The 19,863-nt window shown below is 41.1% G+C and overlaps 1 non-coding gene across 1 annotated transcript; it reads right to left on the minus strand.

Annotated features, from left to right (window-relative positions):
- Window positions 1-10,183: 10,183 nt before the first annotated feature.
- Window positions 10,184-10,254, minus strand: LOC138810603 (small nucleolar RNA SNORD113/SNORD114 family). Its single transcript, XR_011367191.1, has one exon. It is a non-coding gene; the product is annotated as a small nucleolar RNA SNORD113/SNORD114 family (small nucleolar RNA).
- Window positions 10,255-19,863: the final 9,609 nt, after the last annotated feature.

Here is a 19,863-nt window from a genome sequence, read left to right on the forward strand (position 1 = left end):
GTGGATTTAGTGTATCATGTGCAACTCTGTCTATAATTCACACTGCCTACGCCACATTAGACAAAGCAGCATGCAGAATTTACTTTTCTTTGGACACCACTGTCTTCCTCAGATAATTTTTACTTTCCTACATATGGTGAGAATTGGACACTCCCATCCTTTTATTCTACTCTATTTTTGTTTATTCACTCTCACATCCATGTCCCTCATGGAGTTAGTTTCAGACAGTGCTCACTCATGCCAGCACCATGCAGCCAGCACCAGCCTCTGAGTCTCCTTTTCTTCCTACTTTGCCTGTTGATTTAATCATTACTTCACTAATAATGATTAGGAACCGTATCATTCACACAAATCCCATGACAGCCTGATGGTTCCCATCTGTATAAAAAGCCACCTCACATCAACGTATCCATGTGTCTCCAACAATTGTCCTGTTTGTCCCACGAACCTAATTCAAAAATATGAATCCCTGTTTGCTCCACATGTGGCACTGTTTGTGCCTGGCCTAATGGGACCATCTTTCACAATTTTTAACAGCCCAGTGAATAACCTTCAACAAACCACCCAAGCCACGAAGAACTTGACTTCTACTCCCATTGGTCCTGAATGCCACCAGGATAAGACCCGTGGCTGGAGGTCTTACTGCCCACTGAGGCTTGGGTCAGTGGACTTCGGAGCTTCCATTCCGGGGAATTCTGAGGAGAGGACAGCATGGAAAAACACATCCCTCCACCAGGCCTGCCATTTCCTCTTACCTCTTGTGATGGACATCAGACACCCAGAGCTATGGTCAACTCCCAAGACTCATGGTCGCCAGAGGTCTTCATGGTCCAAGGCTGTCCCCTCTCCTCTCATTTCCATATTGTCTGCTGGGACACTCATCAAATCTCTACTAATCACTTGGGAATTTATGACTTAAAAAAATCCCAGAGGGGCTGGGGAAGGTGCTCAGTGGTAGAGTGCTTGCCTCGCATGCATGAGGCCCCGAGTTCGGTTCCTTAGCACCACATAAGCAAAAAAAGCCAGAAGTGGCGCTGTAGCTTTGCCTTGAGCTGAAGAGCTGAGGGACAGCGCCCAGGCCCAGAGTTCAGGCCCCAGGACTGGCAAAAAAAGGTAAAAAATAAAAATCCCAGAGCAGCACTGCCATGCCTAATCCAATGGTACCATTCTAATATGAATACACTGAGATGTATTAACATCACGGTTTCACTCCCTGTGCCCAGTGTCTCCCAATAAATTGACATTTTCCTATCACTGGCATTTCTCACAGTCCCTGGCTAGAGTGGCCATCTTGCATGGCACTAATCATACACTTTTTCTTAAACTAACCAGAGCAAGACGAAAGCCCTGGCTCTTCCTCTTATTGGTGCAAATACAGCATGTGACCATGGAGCATTCTGGGAGTAGAAAGAACCATACAGTGAGGGTATGCAGGCCCGAGCACCGCCACCTACACTGACTTCCCCTAGAACAAGGGTAATGGAGCAATCTTGACCACAACAGAATGCTTCCGTCAGCCCAGCGACTCTGCGCATGACTGCCAAGAAGGGGGACATAAGATGACGGATTCCCAATGTCCATCTTTCACGCAACCTAAACGTCACTATTACTTCTGATTGCATTTATCATCATTAGTCAAAAATGTTATATGCCTGACACATTTTTAAATCTATGTATGTACAAATAACATACACATTATATATTTTATACTGAGTGTCATGTTTTGTATTATAAAGTATAGATGATACATTATAACATATAGCATATGTGGATATATATAATTTACTAGTGATCATGTAATTAATTGTCCAAGGTGGGTTCCTTGCAATATTTACTTCATGAACACTACATGCCCTGATTGAATTCACCCCCTTCATTTTTCTCCTTCATCATTCCTCCTGCCGTCCACTCTTAAACAGGGGTCACTACCCTAGCTTTATACATATGTCTGGGTACTTAAACCACACTCACTTTCCGTTTCCTCTCAGAGAACCCTCCCCATCCCCCTGGGCCCTCACAGGAACTCTGCAGCACTGCCGGCACTAATTTTTTAGTGTATTTGAGTTATAAAAAGGTGTCAGATTAACCCTTCTTCACCCTTCTTCCCCACCTTCCCAGTCTCCCTATGTTTAACAGATTTCAGTGACTTTGCTTATTTCCAATTAACCATCAAAAAGCAGGAAGTGGAGCTATGGCTCATGTGGTAGAGCACTACTCTTGAGAATAAAAGCTCAGGGAAAGCATCCAAGCTTGAAAGCTCAGAGATGGCACTCAAACTGGATACTTTATGTCCATGGATCCTCTTGTATACAGGGTCTTTTTTTCCTGCCAGTACTGGGCCTTGAACTCAGGGCCTGGGTGCTGTATCTCAACTTCTCTACTTTAAGGCTGGTGTTCTACCACTTGAGGCATACTGCTTCTGGCTTTTGGCCAGTTAATTAGAGGTAAGAATTCCCAGGAATTCAAACTGATCCTCAGATCTCAGCCTCTTGAAATGCTAGCTACATCTCTCATCCCGTCAGTCATTTAGGAAATCATTCATTGGGAGGATGTAATTTGATTTTCTCTCAAGAAAACGCAAATTTCAATCTTGCCACAGACGCAGACATGGAGAGGCCCCTCGGTTAGGTTGTCTTGCGTCATCGTTAGCCGAGGCACTGACGGTCATTTGCGTTCCGAACATTTATTGATCATGTTTTCTGTCTTGCCACACATTTCTATTCCTTTCCTCTTTCATCCTGACTTATTTATATATTTATCAATTGATTCTTTCATCGATCCACTTGTACAACTACACTGAAAGTGTAAAAAAAGACCAGATCACGTTTATGCTGAAGCTCAGAGTTCCCAACATGTGCAATTTATCATGACCACTCCAGCATCCAGGAGAGGCCTGTTTTTCCTTCATTCGTTTCTAAATGAATTATTGATTCATTCACTAATTATAACTTTAAAACACTACGATTCCAAAAATCCAAGAAAGACATAAAATCCCAGAACTGCATGTACAATCATTTTTCCATTTTGTAGATCTGCATCATTAATAATCCTTGGTATTTCCTACACATATTAATCAGAATAAGACTCCATATTAATTACTGATTTTTCACTAGGCTAGAGTTCACCTTCGCTTTATTTCACACATTTTTCAATGAGTATAGCAGGTGCCGTTTACCCACAGATTTATTTTCCCCGCGTTCTCCCATGGACAACTATGGTCTGAAAACACTAACATTTCAATATTATAGTAAAAATTTAAATACTTAAGCATCAACTTAACTGCTTAATATGAAAATAGTATAGCTAAGATTCTAGAAATAAATAATACATAAATTTTGAGTATTTTATGATACTATTTAACAGTTTTTGTCTTATTATTAGCTACTATTGGACATTTCCAATTTCCTAATGTATAATTAACCATTATCAGCATGTACATATAGGAAACAGCTAAATATGTATACAGTTTTCGGCCCCTCTAGGAGTCTTGAATCCCAGCCCCGATCAGGTAACAAACCTTAGCTACTCCTCACATGTCTCCTCCAGATTCTATGGCACTGTGGATCCAGAGAATCTTTGTATCTCTTTGAGTGAATCTACTCTAGAGAGCAAATGTTTGTGAAATGGAAACCACTCAGCATTGACCCTTGCTTTTACCTTCCATTTAGTCCGTCAGATAGCAAATCACTAACTTCATATCCATCTTCTGTACTGTATAAAGTGAGTGACTTGACACACGCTCCACTGCAGACAATAAACACTCACTGTCACTTAAACTCTCTACATCCTTGGCCAAAAAGGTGCCCATTTATGGCCAGATACCTAAACACAGGCCAGGGGTTTCCTGATACATCAGTGGTTTTCTTGAATCACACCTGGACAAAGTCTTAGTGAACTCACTTTCCTGATTGAGTCTTTCATTGACACAGGCATGATGATAGTTTGAAGCTGCACAGCACAACAAACTCCCCAAGTTCCCCTGTGTTACTGACACCTGTGTAGAGCGTCATGTGTAAGTTAACCACAGGAGGAGGGCCTCATACCTCCTTCCCATCACACCTCAGAACAACAGACCCATGCACTCACCTGTGACTCACACACCAGTGCTCATCAGCAGCCCCCATTCATAATCCTTCTCTGATGTCACCTTGATTTATGTATTACCTTACTGAATTTAGTAATGAAAGGGCTGGAAACATGGCTCAACTGATCGAGGTCATTTGCCTGACAAGCAGGAGACACTGAGTTCAAACTCCAGCCTTTTATTAACAAAAATGTGAGAACAGGAAAATTTCAAAAGGTATAAATGTTATCATTCAGGAAAATCTCAAGAACAGCCTCTTACTCCTAATCTGAATATGAACTGCTTCTTAGGCCAATAGCTCACTTGAATTCATTATCCTCATTATCTACGCTCCTGGACTCCAACTGTAGGTTTTAACTATATTTTATGTTGTATAATCATCTTAGGATTCAAAAAAGGCCTTGAAATCAAGGAAAAAAAACAACCATTGCTCACACTAATCTCAGCCCACCTAAGCAACCATAAAGGTCAGGACCATGAGATGCTGCTTACATGCCCTCCAATCTACAAGTGAAAAGCAGAGCAGAGTTTGGCACTAGCAGCTCACACCTGTAGCCCGGGCAAGGAAGTCCATGAGATTCTTACCTCCAATAAGCGACCGGAAAACTGGAAGTGGTGCTGTGGCTCAAAGTGGTAAAGCACTAGCCTGAGCAAAAGAGTTCAGGGACAGTGCCCAGGGCCTGAGTTCAAGTCCCAGAAAAAGAAAGAAAGAAAGAAAAAAATTGATCTTGAGATTAAAACATAACAATACAATTTATCGGCACTTATGCCCTATATTACTCCTCCTCCCTGAAATGGCAATATTCTGCTCAGTTATTTCCAAATGACCACAGCTTTTAAAATATTAATTAACAATGTTCAGAGTTGAAAATGCTTTGCTCTCTTCATCATATTTTCAGCTGAGCATAATGAAGCTGTATTCCATGTATTAGGTGCCATTCTAAATCTACAACATGAACACAAGGACCTTGTCATGGTATCCCTGACATTTCTCTACAGCCATCTCCTGTAGGAGAAGCAGCCTCATTAGTTGAGCGTTGAAATTCAGAGTTTTAAATGCACATTATTCCTTGTGGATGACTAAACCACCACTCATTATTACCACTGGTGCATCACCGGGTCACTCCTCCATTTGTTCCTAAATATATTTACTGCCTAAATTAGTATTCCAATGGTAATAATAATCGATGGTTTAGGAAAAAAGCAAGCTCTTTCAATATAGGTCACATCCATAGACAGACTCCTTATCAACAGGCATTCATTATCTTTTCATTAATCAATATTTACATTGCATATGATACACTAAAACCACAGTGCTATAATATTGATACTTGAGCCATGGTGAATTGTTTATTCTTGTAATTCCTTCGCTTGACAGATGTGTTTGGTTATACTGTACAACGTACGTAAGCGACGTTGTGCAGGGACCAAACGCAGTTAAGGAGCCTGCGCTGCCTCATACATTCTTAACAGGAGATTTCTGTGATGATGTCTACTCACGTCTCATTTAAATATTAATAACTACAATGGACCTCTTGGGTTAGCCCTCCTCTATGATTGATTTGATCATTTTTTTGTGTGTCAGTCCTGGGGCTTGAACTTGGTGCCTGGGTGCTGTCCCTGGGCTTTTGTGCTCAAGGCTAGCACTCTACCATTTGAGCCACAGCTCCACTTATTGCATTTTTGTTTTTGGTGCTTAATTAAAGAGTCTCATGGACTTTCCCACCCAGTCTAGCTTTGAACCTTAATCGTCAGATCTCAGTCTCCTGAGAAGCTAGGATTCTAAGTGTGAGCCACCAGCACTTAACTGAGCTAATTTTAATGCTATTATGAATGTAGTCAGAAGAAGAGACGCATGAGAGAACACCATTACAACTCCCTCACTGGTCCTGCGGGTGGCGCTGGTGTCCTCGGTCACCAAGAGGCTTCCATGGGCTCAAGGTGTGACTTCCCCTGCGTGCAAAGCAGAGGGTGAGGAAAAGAAGTTCTCCCCATGGGAAGGGTGTGAGAGAAGGTGAACAAATGCAGCAGCGATACTCATTAGACACCATGTTGAAAATGAGCTATACAACTTGTGAGGGAGGGGGCTGGGAGGGAAAAACTGGGAGAAAACTAGGGAAGAGGTGACACTGTTCAAAAAGAAATGTACTCAATACCCGACTTCTATAACTGTAACCCCTCTGTACATCACCTTTGCAATAATTCAAAAACATTCTCTCTAGTGATCCCTATTTACAGTCATTCATAAATTTTTAGGCTTCTAATGAATGATTATAAGATTTCTTTTACTGCTAACCAAAAACTCTAAACTTGCAATTGGTGAGGAGCAATAGTAACAACTCTCTATTGCTGTCTGTGTTACCCTTAATGCAGGATGAAAACACCAAATTGAGGTATGATTGAGTATTTTGCAAGCTATTTGTTTTAGTAATAAATGATGCTACATTCTCTTCACCTCTGTTCATTTGTACATGTATTCAATCATCTGTCCTTGAATCTTTTAGTGATCCTTTCTACAGACATGAGCAGAAAGATCCTTCTAGATCTTTCTGGAAGGATCTGACATCAGCACAGAGGACCCCTTCACAAAGAGGAGCCAGGTCAGGATTCCATCTATGCTGGCCCTCAGATCTTCAGTCCCAGTGCTCATGACACAGCAGTCACGTGAGCATCTGTGCTCCTTCATCCAGAAGGAGCCCTGTCACTTCATGTTCATAAGTCAGTCTATTGATCAGCTAATTCAGAAAGAGAACCTGCAGACCACAAAATACAAGAGTAATCGCCGTGAGGACGTTTGAGGCCCATCTTTGGGTTCATTTTATCAGAGGCCAAGTACCTATCTAGGACCGTCCTCCGGGGTTCAAATTTGTATTGTTCTGTAATGATCATTACAGATATTTTGATTATAGATCATGCTTTTCTTAAACCATCTTGCTTTTAAAATGGACCACCACAGCGAGAAGAACACTGGCTTCCTTCTGTGTGCGTGGGTCTGAAGGCTGGTGGAAGGGCCGGGCCGGCGAGCGTGAAGAACGGATGTGTGCTGAGGGGCACAGGGCAGCGCAGAGCAGATGACAAAGAACGAGGCGTTGCTTGTTGACCCTTGGCCGGAATCTTTCATTTGGACAGTTATGTAGGCAATTGCTACTTGGAGAATATTCATTTTCATCTGAAATGAATGACTGTGACCTTTCTCCAGAACACAATCATTGTCTATAATTTAAACTGAGTACATGATTCTTAGACAGGAAGTTAACGGTCATGGGCCGTTTGCTCCTCTCTGAGATGTAGTGTGTTTAATGGGTTTTCTTGCCTAATCGCCTATTTTTGTCACTGGGCAGTGCTTCTCCTCACTTATCTGGATGTGTTTCTGTTGCTCCTCCTGGTTTGCTCACTGATCCGTGAGAATGAAGACCACAGGTCTGCGGGATGAACCACACAGCTCTCTTTGTACCACCCGGGACCCTCCTCACCACCAGGCCCTGGGTCCTTGCTGCAGTGTCTCCTGACACAATCATTAATTCACAAATACACTAATAATAATTTAAAACACTATCATTCACAAAAGCCCCAGATAGTCCTCATCTGGATAAAGAACCATTTCGCATAAATGTGTGCTCTGCGATCATGACTCTCAGTTTTTCCTACAGACATAATTGAAAATGTGACTGCAGATTAATTCCATCTGTATCATTCGTCACACTTGGCCTAATGCGATTACATTTCCCATTTTTAATAATGCAATAAATAATCTTTAACAAATCCCCTACGCCAGAACAGGAACTCTACTCACACAGGTCCCAGGAGAGCTGGAACAATGGCGCGACGCCCGCAGAAAACCTGCCAGCCCCCTCGGGGGCATCCATCCTGAGAAGAAACAGAGCAAAGGGTAAAAAATGACACACTCCTCCAGAGACCCCAGCTCTTCCTCTTCTCTTTCATGTTGGACAACAAGTAGGACTTACCACCTGAGATTCATATACTAGTGGGAGTCATCATTGGTCCAGGAGGGTCCAGACCCTCCTCTTTCTTATCTACTGCGTTGACTGACCACTAATTCACCAATAATGCTCTTTTAAAGCCAGTGATTTGGGGATACTCAACAAAAGATAGCTTCCTATGAGACGTACCCAGAATGATGATCAGATCAATACAGGACTCTTATTTATAGTCGGTAGATTTTTATATATGCATCACTCGGTCTAAAGACCCTGCTTAATTGCTATAGATACTGGTAAATGCAGGTCTCATGATTATGTCTTCAAAACACAGTGAATAATGCCAAACAACTCACACGGACAAGCTCAAAGTGGAACAGACACATACACAGCATTTCAGAGCAACAGCCCAGAGTGCGGGGGAACTACCGGAGCTCACAGGGCCCGGGGCACAGCACGGGACAGACCGCAAAACGTAACACCTACAAAAGCACAGCAACAATACAGGAAATACCGATGCAATCCTTAACTAAGAATTTACTTTCTTACGTCTGAAAAATATGTATACTGGCATATACCCGAGCAAAAACATTGCTTTAAATGTGTTCTCCCTACGCAACCCCCAGCCAAGGAGGAAAGCTAGGAGACATTTACTTCAAATGGGACTTCTGTGTTTTCAAAATGCATCAGTAGAATTTCTTGACATAACTTTTTAAAAATGGAGTAATACTTCATTAGTTGATCGAGGCCTTCATTGATTAAGTTGTAACGTTGATGCAAACCATTGAACCACGTGGCAAGGACCAGGTGCATGTGCCTCGGTGTGTGTCCCCTGAGAAAGGAGCTGCTGGCTTTCAGGCCAGACATCCGGGTTCAGACAGGTCTCCTTCACGCTAATCATCATGACCCAGGCTTTAAGTAGTGTACAAGGGGTTCCAACATGCCAGCTTACATGTATATTCCACTCTCTTAAACCTCCTGCCTCTCCTTGTAACAATATTTAGTGGGTCCCTTACCACCTATTTTTGTGTATTTATTATTATTGATGTATAGTAGTATATATTATTTTATATGTGTGTATATGTAGATATGTAAATAGGTAAAATGTGCTCTGATCCAACTTATTTCCCACCTCCCTCTCCTTCCCATATTGCCATCTACTTTGGAGCATTGATTATTGAATGTGGAAACACATAAATCACAGAATGCAAGAATAATGGGTGTTAGGATCCTGAGCATGCACGCACAGAGTCAATTAGACAGAGACTAAATACCTTCACCACTGCCCTTAGTTTTTCATTTAAGGAACTGTCACTATAATGCTTCTACCATCTGATAATAAAATTGGATTGTTTAGCTTTCTTGACTTGATATTAATATTCCACTAAAACCTTTCAAAAAGTGACTCCAGCAGAGAGAAGATCATTGGCGGTTCCACAGTCTGGCCCCGGCTCTGCCAGGGACCGTTCAGAAAGCGTGGATCCACACCGCGTCATTCTGAGGAATTCAGAAGCAGCAGATGATAGGGAATTGCGCTCTGACCTTTGTCCTGTGTCTTGCATTTAGACATTCACGCAGGTGGTCACTGCTGAGAAGTTGTTCATATTCCTGTCTTACAAAGTGAACATCTTCAAACTTCCCACTAGCCCAGAGCAGAAATATTTCTTAGAATTTATACTGACTACCTCATCCATTTCTCTTTGGACTCCATGTTTTCAAAGCACAGATGGGATTTCTTGCCTTGCTTTGTATTTTCATAATTGGATAATGCTTCACCTCTTCACCTATCTGATGTGTGTGTGGGTGTTTGTGTGTGTGTGTGTGTGTACACGCCCACACACTTGCACGCATGCTGATACTGAGGCTTGAACTCAGGGTCGTTTGCTCTTGCTTTTTTTTTTTTTTTTTTCTCAAGGCTGACACTCTACTGCTTGAACTACACTTCTGTTTCTGGCTTTTGGCTGGTTGATGAGAGATATGAGTCTCATGGACTTTTCTATGCCAGCTAGTGTCGAACTGGGATCCTCAGATCTCAGCCTCCTGAGTAGCCAGGATTATAGATGTGAGTCACCAGTGCCTGGCAGTATTTGTGTTCTTGATTTGTTCAACTCAGCCTTAACTATGGCATGAAATGCATGAACAAAGTCCAGCCTTCATTGCTGTGGACTTCAGAATTCTAAATATGTACTCATCAACTGCCACTCATATGCCAATGTGGTCATCACTGACACCATACTAGCCTCTGTTTCTCCTTCCTTTTTCGTGTCATCCATTAATTCATTAGTATTAGTTTAAATCAATATCATTCACAAAAATCCAAGAGAAAGCCTCAGTGTTCCTCATCTGTGTAAAGAACCTTCTCACATGAATTGAGTTGCAGTTTACCACATATACTTAATTTAATATGTACTTCACAGTAATTTCATTTGGCATCAGTTACACTAGGCCCGAATTCATTATGCTTTGCAGTTTTTAATAATGCGATAAAAAACAATCTACTCACACAGGTTCCAAGCTGCCTTACGTCTGACCGAGGCAGTGACAGCCACGGGACCTCCACCTTGAGGAGTATAGCACAGAGCAGAGGGTGAAAAATAACACATTCCTTCATCAACCCTGACCCTTCCTCTATCTTTCTTCCCAGACCCCTGAGTTCTAAGCACGTGGTATTCATGATCTAACACTCATCATCACTGGCCTAGGAGCAGCCAAGTCTTCCTCACCCTTATCTCTCACATTTATTGACTGATCCATTAATTCATTAATAAGATTTCTAGATGCCTCTGACTCACCAAACGCCCGGCAAGAACATATGCCTTTGTGAAATACCTAGTATGGCATCCTATCAACATAGCTGTCATTAATCCACTGACAAATCTCGCATTATTTGTCTTCAGCCTTTCATAGTTGCATTCCTAAGTGTGATGATTCTTCTTAATGTCAAATTATACTAGTTATGGTTGGCTTCATGGGATTATTCTTCATATACAAAAATACAAGTATAAAAAGAGAGGAAATTACCCTAAACAAACCACCAAAGCAAGCTAGTATTTGTCACTCGGTGGTAGTTAATTTTGATTCATTAAAAATATTTAGGAATTCTTTGCATACCTCTAAATCAGCTCCCCAAAATAGAATATGTATTGTGGCTATTAATCATTGTGGCCTCTCTCCTAACACTATGCCATCACAGGAAGTCTTTTCCTAGCAGAACTCTTAAATCAGCTTAATGCTGGTGTTCTGATAAAATAAGCTTAATGCTTGCAATTGACCAAGAACAATGGCTATAATCTATCACTGTCTGTCGTCCTTCGTTCAATCTGAATACATTTGATTAACTTATAACCGAGTCCTTTTCTATAATATGCTCGTTATATATTTTAGGAACACACAATGTCTCTCCTCCTTCATTTCTTTTCAATTGGACCATTTTACCCGGCTGCTGGTCTCTCACTAGGCTGGTGTGTGTGTGTGTGTGTGTGTGTGTGTGTGTGTGTGTGTGTGTATGTGTGTGTGTGTGTGTGTGTGTGCACTAGGCTGGTGTGTGTGTGTGTGTGTGTGTGTGTGTGTGTGTGCACTAGGCTGGTGTGTGTGTGTGTGTGTGTGTGTGTGTGTGTGTGCACTAGGCTGGTGTGTGTGTGTGTGTGTGTGTGTGTGTGTGTGTGTGTGTGTAATTCATCAACAGGAAGGTAGGAAACACAAATCATATATGCCCTGACGTGCACCTATCAGATCCATTCACAAAGGGGACTGGTCCACGTTCTATCTATGCTGGACACAAAGTGTCCCAGACACATGGCGTTCACCCCTCATGACTCCCACGCCATCCGCTGTCCTTGTGGGTCCTGGATTGCCCTCTCTATGTCTTGTCAAATACATTATCGATTAATACACTGGTAATGAAATGCACATAAATCTACAAAAGGAGACTCTTGAATATCATGAAGATCCATCTACATAATCATCTCCACAGGGTCCATATTTCTTTTATAAACCAAGCTCTGAGTTTCACACTTGAATTCCTCAATGTAATAACATCAACTTGATATTTAACATTGGCACATTTCACCTTCTTTGGTTATATTTAATACTGTTTTAATAATGGAGCAAATACCTTTTAAAAACACTCAAAATAATAACTCTGATTATTATTCACATTGATTTTCTCTCTCCTAACAGAGATGTAACCATGGAGAAAATGCATAAATCAGCTCAACGCATCCCAGCTGGGGATGACAGAGAAAATCAGATCATTAAAACCAGACAGTCTTCCTTGATTCTTGCTTGTCATCTTTCCTTTCGTTACTCATTTAGAAGGTCATCACTTAGAAGACATTTGTTGTATTTACTTATTTTTGTAAAAGAACAAAATGAACAACTGGCAACTTTCCTTGACCTAGAGAGTGACTATTTTCTGTTCATTATACTCGGCCATGAGGTTACAGCTATGTAACATCTACGTCCATTGGGACACCAATGTTTTTAATACCTGCAACTATACCTTACCTTTGTACATGACTGAATAATTCACATAAATGCATATATCATTGCAATGATCCAACTGTAAAATAGCATAAAATGAATATGTAAATGAAAACAAAATACAATCCCTATTGCTCACACTTGTCTGGCAGGATCATTTCAAACAAAGAATGGGATTGATGTGGATGGCTTTAGAATTCCACACAAATTCATCGTCTGTGACGCATATACACCGATGGTCATCACTGATGGAGGAGTGAGCCTCTCCCTAATTGTTTCTCCTATGCCTAATGACTGGGTCGTTAATTATAAATGCTAAGATTAAAAAAAACTTTGCAGGCTTATACCAGTGACCCTAGCTACTCTGGAGGCTGAGATCTGAGGATTTTTGTTTAAAGCCAGGCTAGGCAGGAAAGTCTGTGAGACTCAAATCTCTGCCTAAGTACCAAAAAGCTGGAAATGGAGCTGTGGTTCAAGTGGTAGAGTGCTAGCTTTGAGCATAAAAGCTCAGGGTCAGTGCCTAGGCACTGAGTTCAAGCCCCAAGACTGGTACAAAAAAACCTTCCAAGAACCTTATTGTTTTTAATTTATATACGGATAATTTGAATATTTATTTATCTATTCTACTATCGTCTTCAAGTTTGATTTTAGGGTTTGTTGTTTGCAGTACTTGGGATTCAACTCACAAACACATGCATGTTAAACCAGGACTCTTCCACTTGATCTATGAGCCACCTCCCAGACTTTTATTTGCATTTTGATTTTTGTTTTTGAGGTAGTGTCTCAAACACAATGTCGTATGGGCTATCCTTGCACTCACGATCTTGTTGTCTCCCACATGTGTGGTTTATCTCCCATTAGCCAGGTATTATTTCTTTTTCTTTTACTTAGTGATGCTGGGGTTTGAACTCAGGGCCTGACTCTTGTTAGAGAGGCATACTCTCACTTGAGCCACGCCCCTTTTTACTTCAGTTATATTTTTTTAGATAGGCTGTGCTCCCCCATCACAGGGATTACAGCTATGGAACACCACACTCAGACTCATCTACTCATTATTTGTAAAGTACTTCACGTGAACCTACTACTAATGGTTCAAAGGCAGCCGACCACCACTGGTTATTGTATGCAGCTTTTAATAATCCAGTGACTGCTCTTAAATAAACCCCCAAACACAGACAGGAAAGTAAACGAGAACTCACACTGGTTCTAGAGAAATCCTCATTCTGCCCATGTCCATCCTGAGGAAGAGAGAGAACATAGCAAACTTCACACATTCTCATTACACAAAACTGTTCACAGCTAGTGCTACCTGACTGGTGTTCTTTCATTCTCTCGCTCGCTCTCTCTTTCTCTCTCTCTCTCTCTCTCTCTGACTCTCTGTAATGGTGCTTCAACTCTGGGCCTGGGCGCTGTCCCTCAGCTCTTCAGCTCAAGGCAAGCACTCTACCACTTGAGCCACAGCACCACTTCCAGTTTTCGGTGATTTATTTAGATAAGAGTCTCATGGACATTCTCCCCTGGCTGGCTTTGAACCCCAATCCTCAGATCTCAGTGTCCTGAGTAGTTAGGATTACAGGTGTGAGCCACCAGCAACCAGCTCATTATCTCTTAAGAAGAGGAGTAATACCGGACTTGGAGCAGGCTAAGGACTTCAAGGTTGTCTAAAATCTATACTGTCTGACGTCATTAGACAAAGAGGTAAGAGGCTCTCACTTAGTTTACCTAATCATCATGCCATCAGTGAGAGACAACAACAGCTTGGGGGAATCATGGAGAGGTAACTTTCTAGATTCATTTGCTGGCTGATAAACATTAGTACTTCCAATGAAATTACCTGAAACTATGTCTGCCCTCACTCCAAAATTGGACAATGCTTTCTCCTTTTCCCATATCTTTATGTAATAAGTGTGAATTTAGTCATTTTTTGTAATAACAGAATCAAAATAAATGAGCCACAGAACTCTAGGGATGGAACCTTTGTGTACAGCTAATGCGTGGAGAAGAATACTTGCAACAAAGATAATTGGGCAGCTCACTCTCCGGGCACAAATAAGAGACTCTGAGATGAATTATTCATCATTCATGACCTACAGGACAGGAGTCATGATGACTGGGAAAGATTTTACCCTCTTTTCTTCATCCATTTCTTCATTCATTGATTTGTTAATTTCCAACATATTGATGCTAATAATTCCAAATGAATAACAGGCCTAAGTATCTGTAAGTACTATCAAAAGAGCAATTACTCTCAGCCAAATATTTTTCTTTAGTCAATCTCAGTATTATAAATATTGATTAAAGAACACAAATTTCATATTAATCCCATAATGGCCTATAGTTAATGTCTCATAATAAATGTATTTCTTAAAAAAATACAGTGAATAACTCTTAAATAAGCCACTCATACCAAGACAAGTGCTTTGGTTGTCACTCAGAGAGATCATGGCCATGTTGAAATGCTAAATGCACTCACTCTGAGGACTAGGACTAATTATGCACGGAATAATAAGATATCAACATATTCTTTACATCACTGCATATTGTTCAAATTTGATTATGTAACTACAATTAAATTTAGTTATTTATCATTTTGTACTATAATTTTTTCTCTTAAATAGATGAATACCAAACTTACCAGTAACTCAAAACAAGAATTCCATTACCTTGTTTCTCCCTTGCCTGTTTGTCTTGTGATCCATTTATGACTCCTGGAACACTCCATGACTTTCAAGAGATATTAGTAATAATTCGGGCCTCATACAATGTGTGTTCATGCCTGGATATGCATGATTCTCCATCTCTACACATTGCCATGCTGGTGTATTCTTTCATTTATTGACTTTGAATAATAAAATCAAAATCCATAAAACACCAAAGGTTATCTCACAAATCTGTCTGCCTTCTATTCCCACACTTCAAGCCTGTTTGAAATCGACTCACATTGTGGTCATGAAACACAGTTCCAAATGTGTTCCTCTCACTGGCCTTCCTTTGCCTTTCCTTCTAGAATTGGTATACTTTTTCTACATACAACACGAATCCACCCTCAGAACTCCAACACTGACAAATACTTACATCCCGTATGTGTGACTTTATCTTGTCAGAAATATTTAGCAGTCACCTAAAATAGAATTGAAAACATGAACTTGATTGGTGTTTTAAAAAAATTATCCTAATATTGAATCAAATTAATTGTCAACTAGTTTCTTGTCTTTTAAACAGCTTGGTTTTACTAGGTCCTATGCATGTATAGAATCACTTTTTCCTTTTTATTTTTCCTTTGGCCAATCCTGGGGCTTGAACTCAGGATCTGGGCACTGGCCTAAGCTTTTTAAATCAGGGTGCTCTGCCACTTGAACCACAGCTCCACTTCTGTCTGACTTTTTGGTGGTTCATAGGAGATAAAGAGACTCATGGACTTTCCTGTTCTGGCTGGCTTTGAACCATAATCCTCAGCTCTCAGCCTCCTGAATAGCTAGAATTACAAGTGTGAACCACCAGCACCTGGCTTTCATTTTCACATTTTAATACACATAGTACACACATCTTTGAAAACTCACATGAAGAACAGATAGAGGGAAATCCATCAGTCTCTATTACCAGAGAGTGGCCTTGGTAGAACATTTAAATCAACTGCAGTGAATCCAGTGTGCACAACAGAAAACTCCCACTATGCGTCGTATGCATGTGTGCATGGTATACACAAGGTGTGTGTGTGGATCACACACATGTGTATGGCATACATGGTAGTACTCCTTTGAACAACTAACTCACAGCCGAGAACCATGAATAGCAAGGAGCTAGAACCTGAGCTATCAGAAGAGGGCTGAGGACGAGAGCAGCGGGGTGGCTGAATAAAGAAAGGCAGGTTGGGAAAACACAGTCATAATATTCAATGTATACGTGTGAAGGCGGAACTAGGAAAATTGAGGAGATGGGTAGGCTTGGGGGAGAGGGGAGAGAAGGATGGGGGGATGGCAGTGTTCTCATGAGCTGGCATGTTGAATTGAAATAAAAATAAAAACATAAAACTCCTTCTGAAAGACTGATATATTCTCTATTGGACCATATAATTCACCTCTGATTTACTTAAAATTTCAAGTAATTATTATTGTGTGTGTGTGCATGAGAGAGAGAGAGACAGAGAGACAGAGAGAGAGAGACAGACAGACAGACAGACAGAGACAGAGACAGAGATGGAGACAGAGACAGAGAGGGCAGAGAGAGAGAGACAGAGAGAGTCTTGGGTCTTGAAGTCAGGGACTGTGCATGGCACCTGAGCATTTTTACTCAAGGCTAATGCTCTACCACTTGAGCCACAGCTCCACTCGGGCTGGCTTTTTGATGTTTAGTTGGAGAGGATAGACTTTCCTGTCCGGGTTGGCTTTGAACTGTGATCACAGATCTTAGCCTCCTGCCTGAGAAGTGAGGATGACAGGCATGAGTTTTCAATGCCTACCTTTAAATAATTATTAATATATTTTGTCCGTAACAAAGAGTCATATAAGCAGAGAAGCGATCAAAAATGGAATAATGTATAGCTAGGATAATCAGTGAAAAGCTCCGATCTTATTTATTTTTTAATTGATTTCCATGGTAAAACAACAAACTCACTCATTATTACTGATTCAAAATACAGCCTCAGAAGTAGCGCATGTTTAAATTACAGTTATTTCTGCTACCTGTTCTTTTAACCTAAATTTTACATAACGTTTTCTAATTTGCTAAAGGAAGAAACGAGTATGAATATACCATCCCGAGGATCTGCGCGTCCATGCTGTGCTGGCTACTGATGCAAGCCCCAGGCTGGGGCTGACAACGGTGTGGGAGATTTAATCATAAATTTGCTCCTGCAGATAGGCGCAAAACGAGATGGTACTTGAACCGACTTATCTATCCCATTCACGGTACTTATGTTTATTGACTCACTCATAATAAAATTAATGCTCCTGAACAACCCAGCAAAGCACAACAAGTTCTCTGAGTGCTTCTAATATTGGTCAATAGGCTCTTTTCCAGAAGAGGGAGTAGAGTTGGGTTTTTATTTATAATGGACTATAAAAAAGTAAAAATATGAGCATACCCCTCTATTCAGACTTGATTCCATTCATATCATTGCAGCGTGAACAATCGTTTTTTGTTTAGATTATATATTCTGTTCAAATGAATAAATAAACCATATGTGCTTTTTCTCCAAGATGGTAACAGCATATTTAACCATCCAAGGTGTCTGTAGAAACTATGAAAATGCTAAAAATGGTATATTGACTAGCTGTGAATGTCTAAATGGATGTCAGCCTGGATATTTTAAATTTTTCCAGAAAAACGTGGAATAACTGATTCTGATCTTCTGTGCTTTTAGATTTTATTTAGGTATATAGTCTTTTACCAATCTTTGATTATCTCTTAAGAATTAAGTTGCCTGGTTGTGGATTGATATGTTTGTGTATGTCCTGGTCCTGGGACTTGAACTCAGGGCCTGGGTAATCAGCTTTTTAGCTCCAAGCTAGTGCTCTACTACTTGAACCACAGCTCTACTTCTGGCTTTTTGGTGGTTAATTGGAGATCATAGTCTCACAGACTTTTCTGCCTTACCTAACTTTGAATCATAATCATAAAACCTCAGCCTCTTGAGTAGCTAGTATTACAGGTTTGAGCCACCAGCACCCAACTGTGAGGTTTATTTTAATCAACCACAATCTCCAACCAATGTGTCATGAAAAGCTTTTCAATACGGTATCCATCATTTGCATTTTATGAGCATCCATGAAAGCCACCAAGCAAGCCGCAGTCGAAGATGACAGCCATGACTTACGTAGGATTCGCATATTCCAGGTGAAGGCACACCACCTCCGGGGCAGGAACCCTGACCAGCCACGGGCACCAACTCCGGGGAGAACAAAGTAGATGCTAAAACAACGGAGTCTGGCTTTTGTTTGAATAAATACAAAAGGATCCAGACTAGAGTGATTATAAACACAGGCTAATGCTACTGTTGCTAACAAAGAAACACTAATTTACAGAATTGCCTAAATTACTGATTTTACATAAAATCGTAAACATTCTTGAATCCACCAGCTACATTAATTGAAAAAAACACCACGATGTTAATTTAACTGGACTCACAGCCCACCATGCTCTCTCCATTTTCATTTATGTTAACCTATGTTTTCCTTGCTTTGTATATACAGCTATACTTTATGCTCTTTTTTTTTTTTTTTTTTTTGCCAGTCCTACAGCTTGAACTCAGGGCCAACGCACTATCCCTGAGCATCTTTGTGCTCAAGTCTAGTGCTCTACCACTTGAGCCACAGCACTAGTTCTGGCTTTTTCTGAGTTGTTTATTGGAGTCTCATGGACTTTCCTGCCCGGGCTGGCCTCGAACTGTGATCCTCAGAGCTCAGCCTCCCGAGTAGCTAAGAATACAGGTGTGATCCAGGGGTACCCGCTTATGCTGCATTTTTATATGTTTATTTGTTCTGCCATTAATATTTTAATAATGATCTTTTTCAATTCATGAGCACAATAACAAGCAGGTCCTTGCAACTCATTGGAATCTGCCTTGAACAGAGATGTGAGAGGGACTTGCACGCTTGAGACATGTAGCCCTTGTCTAGGAGTCAGAGGCCACCCGTGAGTGCCATCTTAGCAGCAGGCCTCGGGTCCATATTGTTCATGAATGATTTGTCATTCATGAATAATAATAAAAAATCCACAACGATCAGTGAATGCCTCCCATTCTCATCATCTCCCTCATTGCATAGACCACCACATGGTCCCGAGACTCTACTGAACTTCACACTGCACAGCAGCCTCACATTCATCCTTAAAACATGGTTATTCTTTTGTTTGTTTGTTGTTGTTGTTGTTTTGGTTGGTCATGGGGCCTGAACTCTGAGCCTGGGCGCTGTCCCTCAGCTCCTCAGCTCAAGGCTAGCACTCTACCACTTGAGCCACAGTGCCACTTCCAGTTTCCTGGGGGGAGATAAGAGTTTCACGGACTTTCCTGCACAGGCTGGCTTTGAACCGCAATCCTCAAATCTCATCCACTTGAGTAGCTAGGATAAAGGCTTGAGCCACTGGCACCCATATGGTTATTCTCTTTTAATTATACTTAAGTATGCTTTCCAAATACTTAACAGAAATCTCTAAACAGAACCACAAACCACAGACGCATGTGACAGATACTCACATTTGTCTATGTGCACCTGGAGTTGGAGATGACCAGAAGCTGGACAAACCATGGTGAGGTCAAGCTACTCAGCTCTAAAGACCACAGAGCATAGCAGATGATGAGGGAAGGGAGCTAGTATGCTCTGTTGTTCCATTCATTTGGTCTTTCAATTAGGCAGTCATTTC

Source organism: Dipodomys merriami, unplaced genomic scaffold (genome assembly GCF_024711535.1).
Source record: "Dipodomys merriami isolate MVZ:Mamm:240054 unplaced genomic scaffold, mDipMer1.0.p SCAF_50, whole genome shotgun sequence".
Classification (NCBI taxonomy): Eukaryota; Metazoa; Chordata; class Mammalia; order Rodentia; family Heteromyidae; genus Dipodomys; species Dipodomys merriami.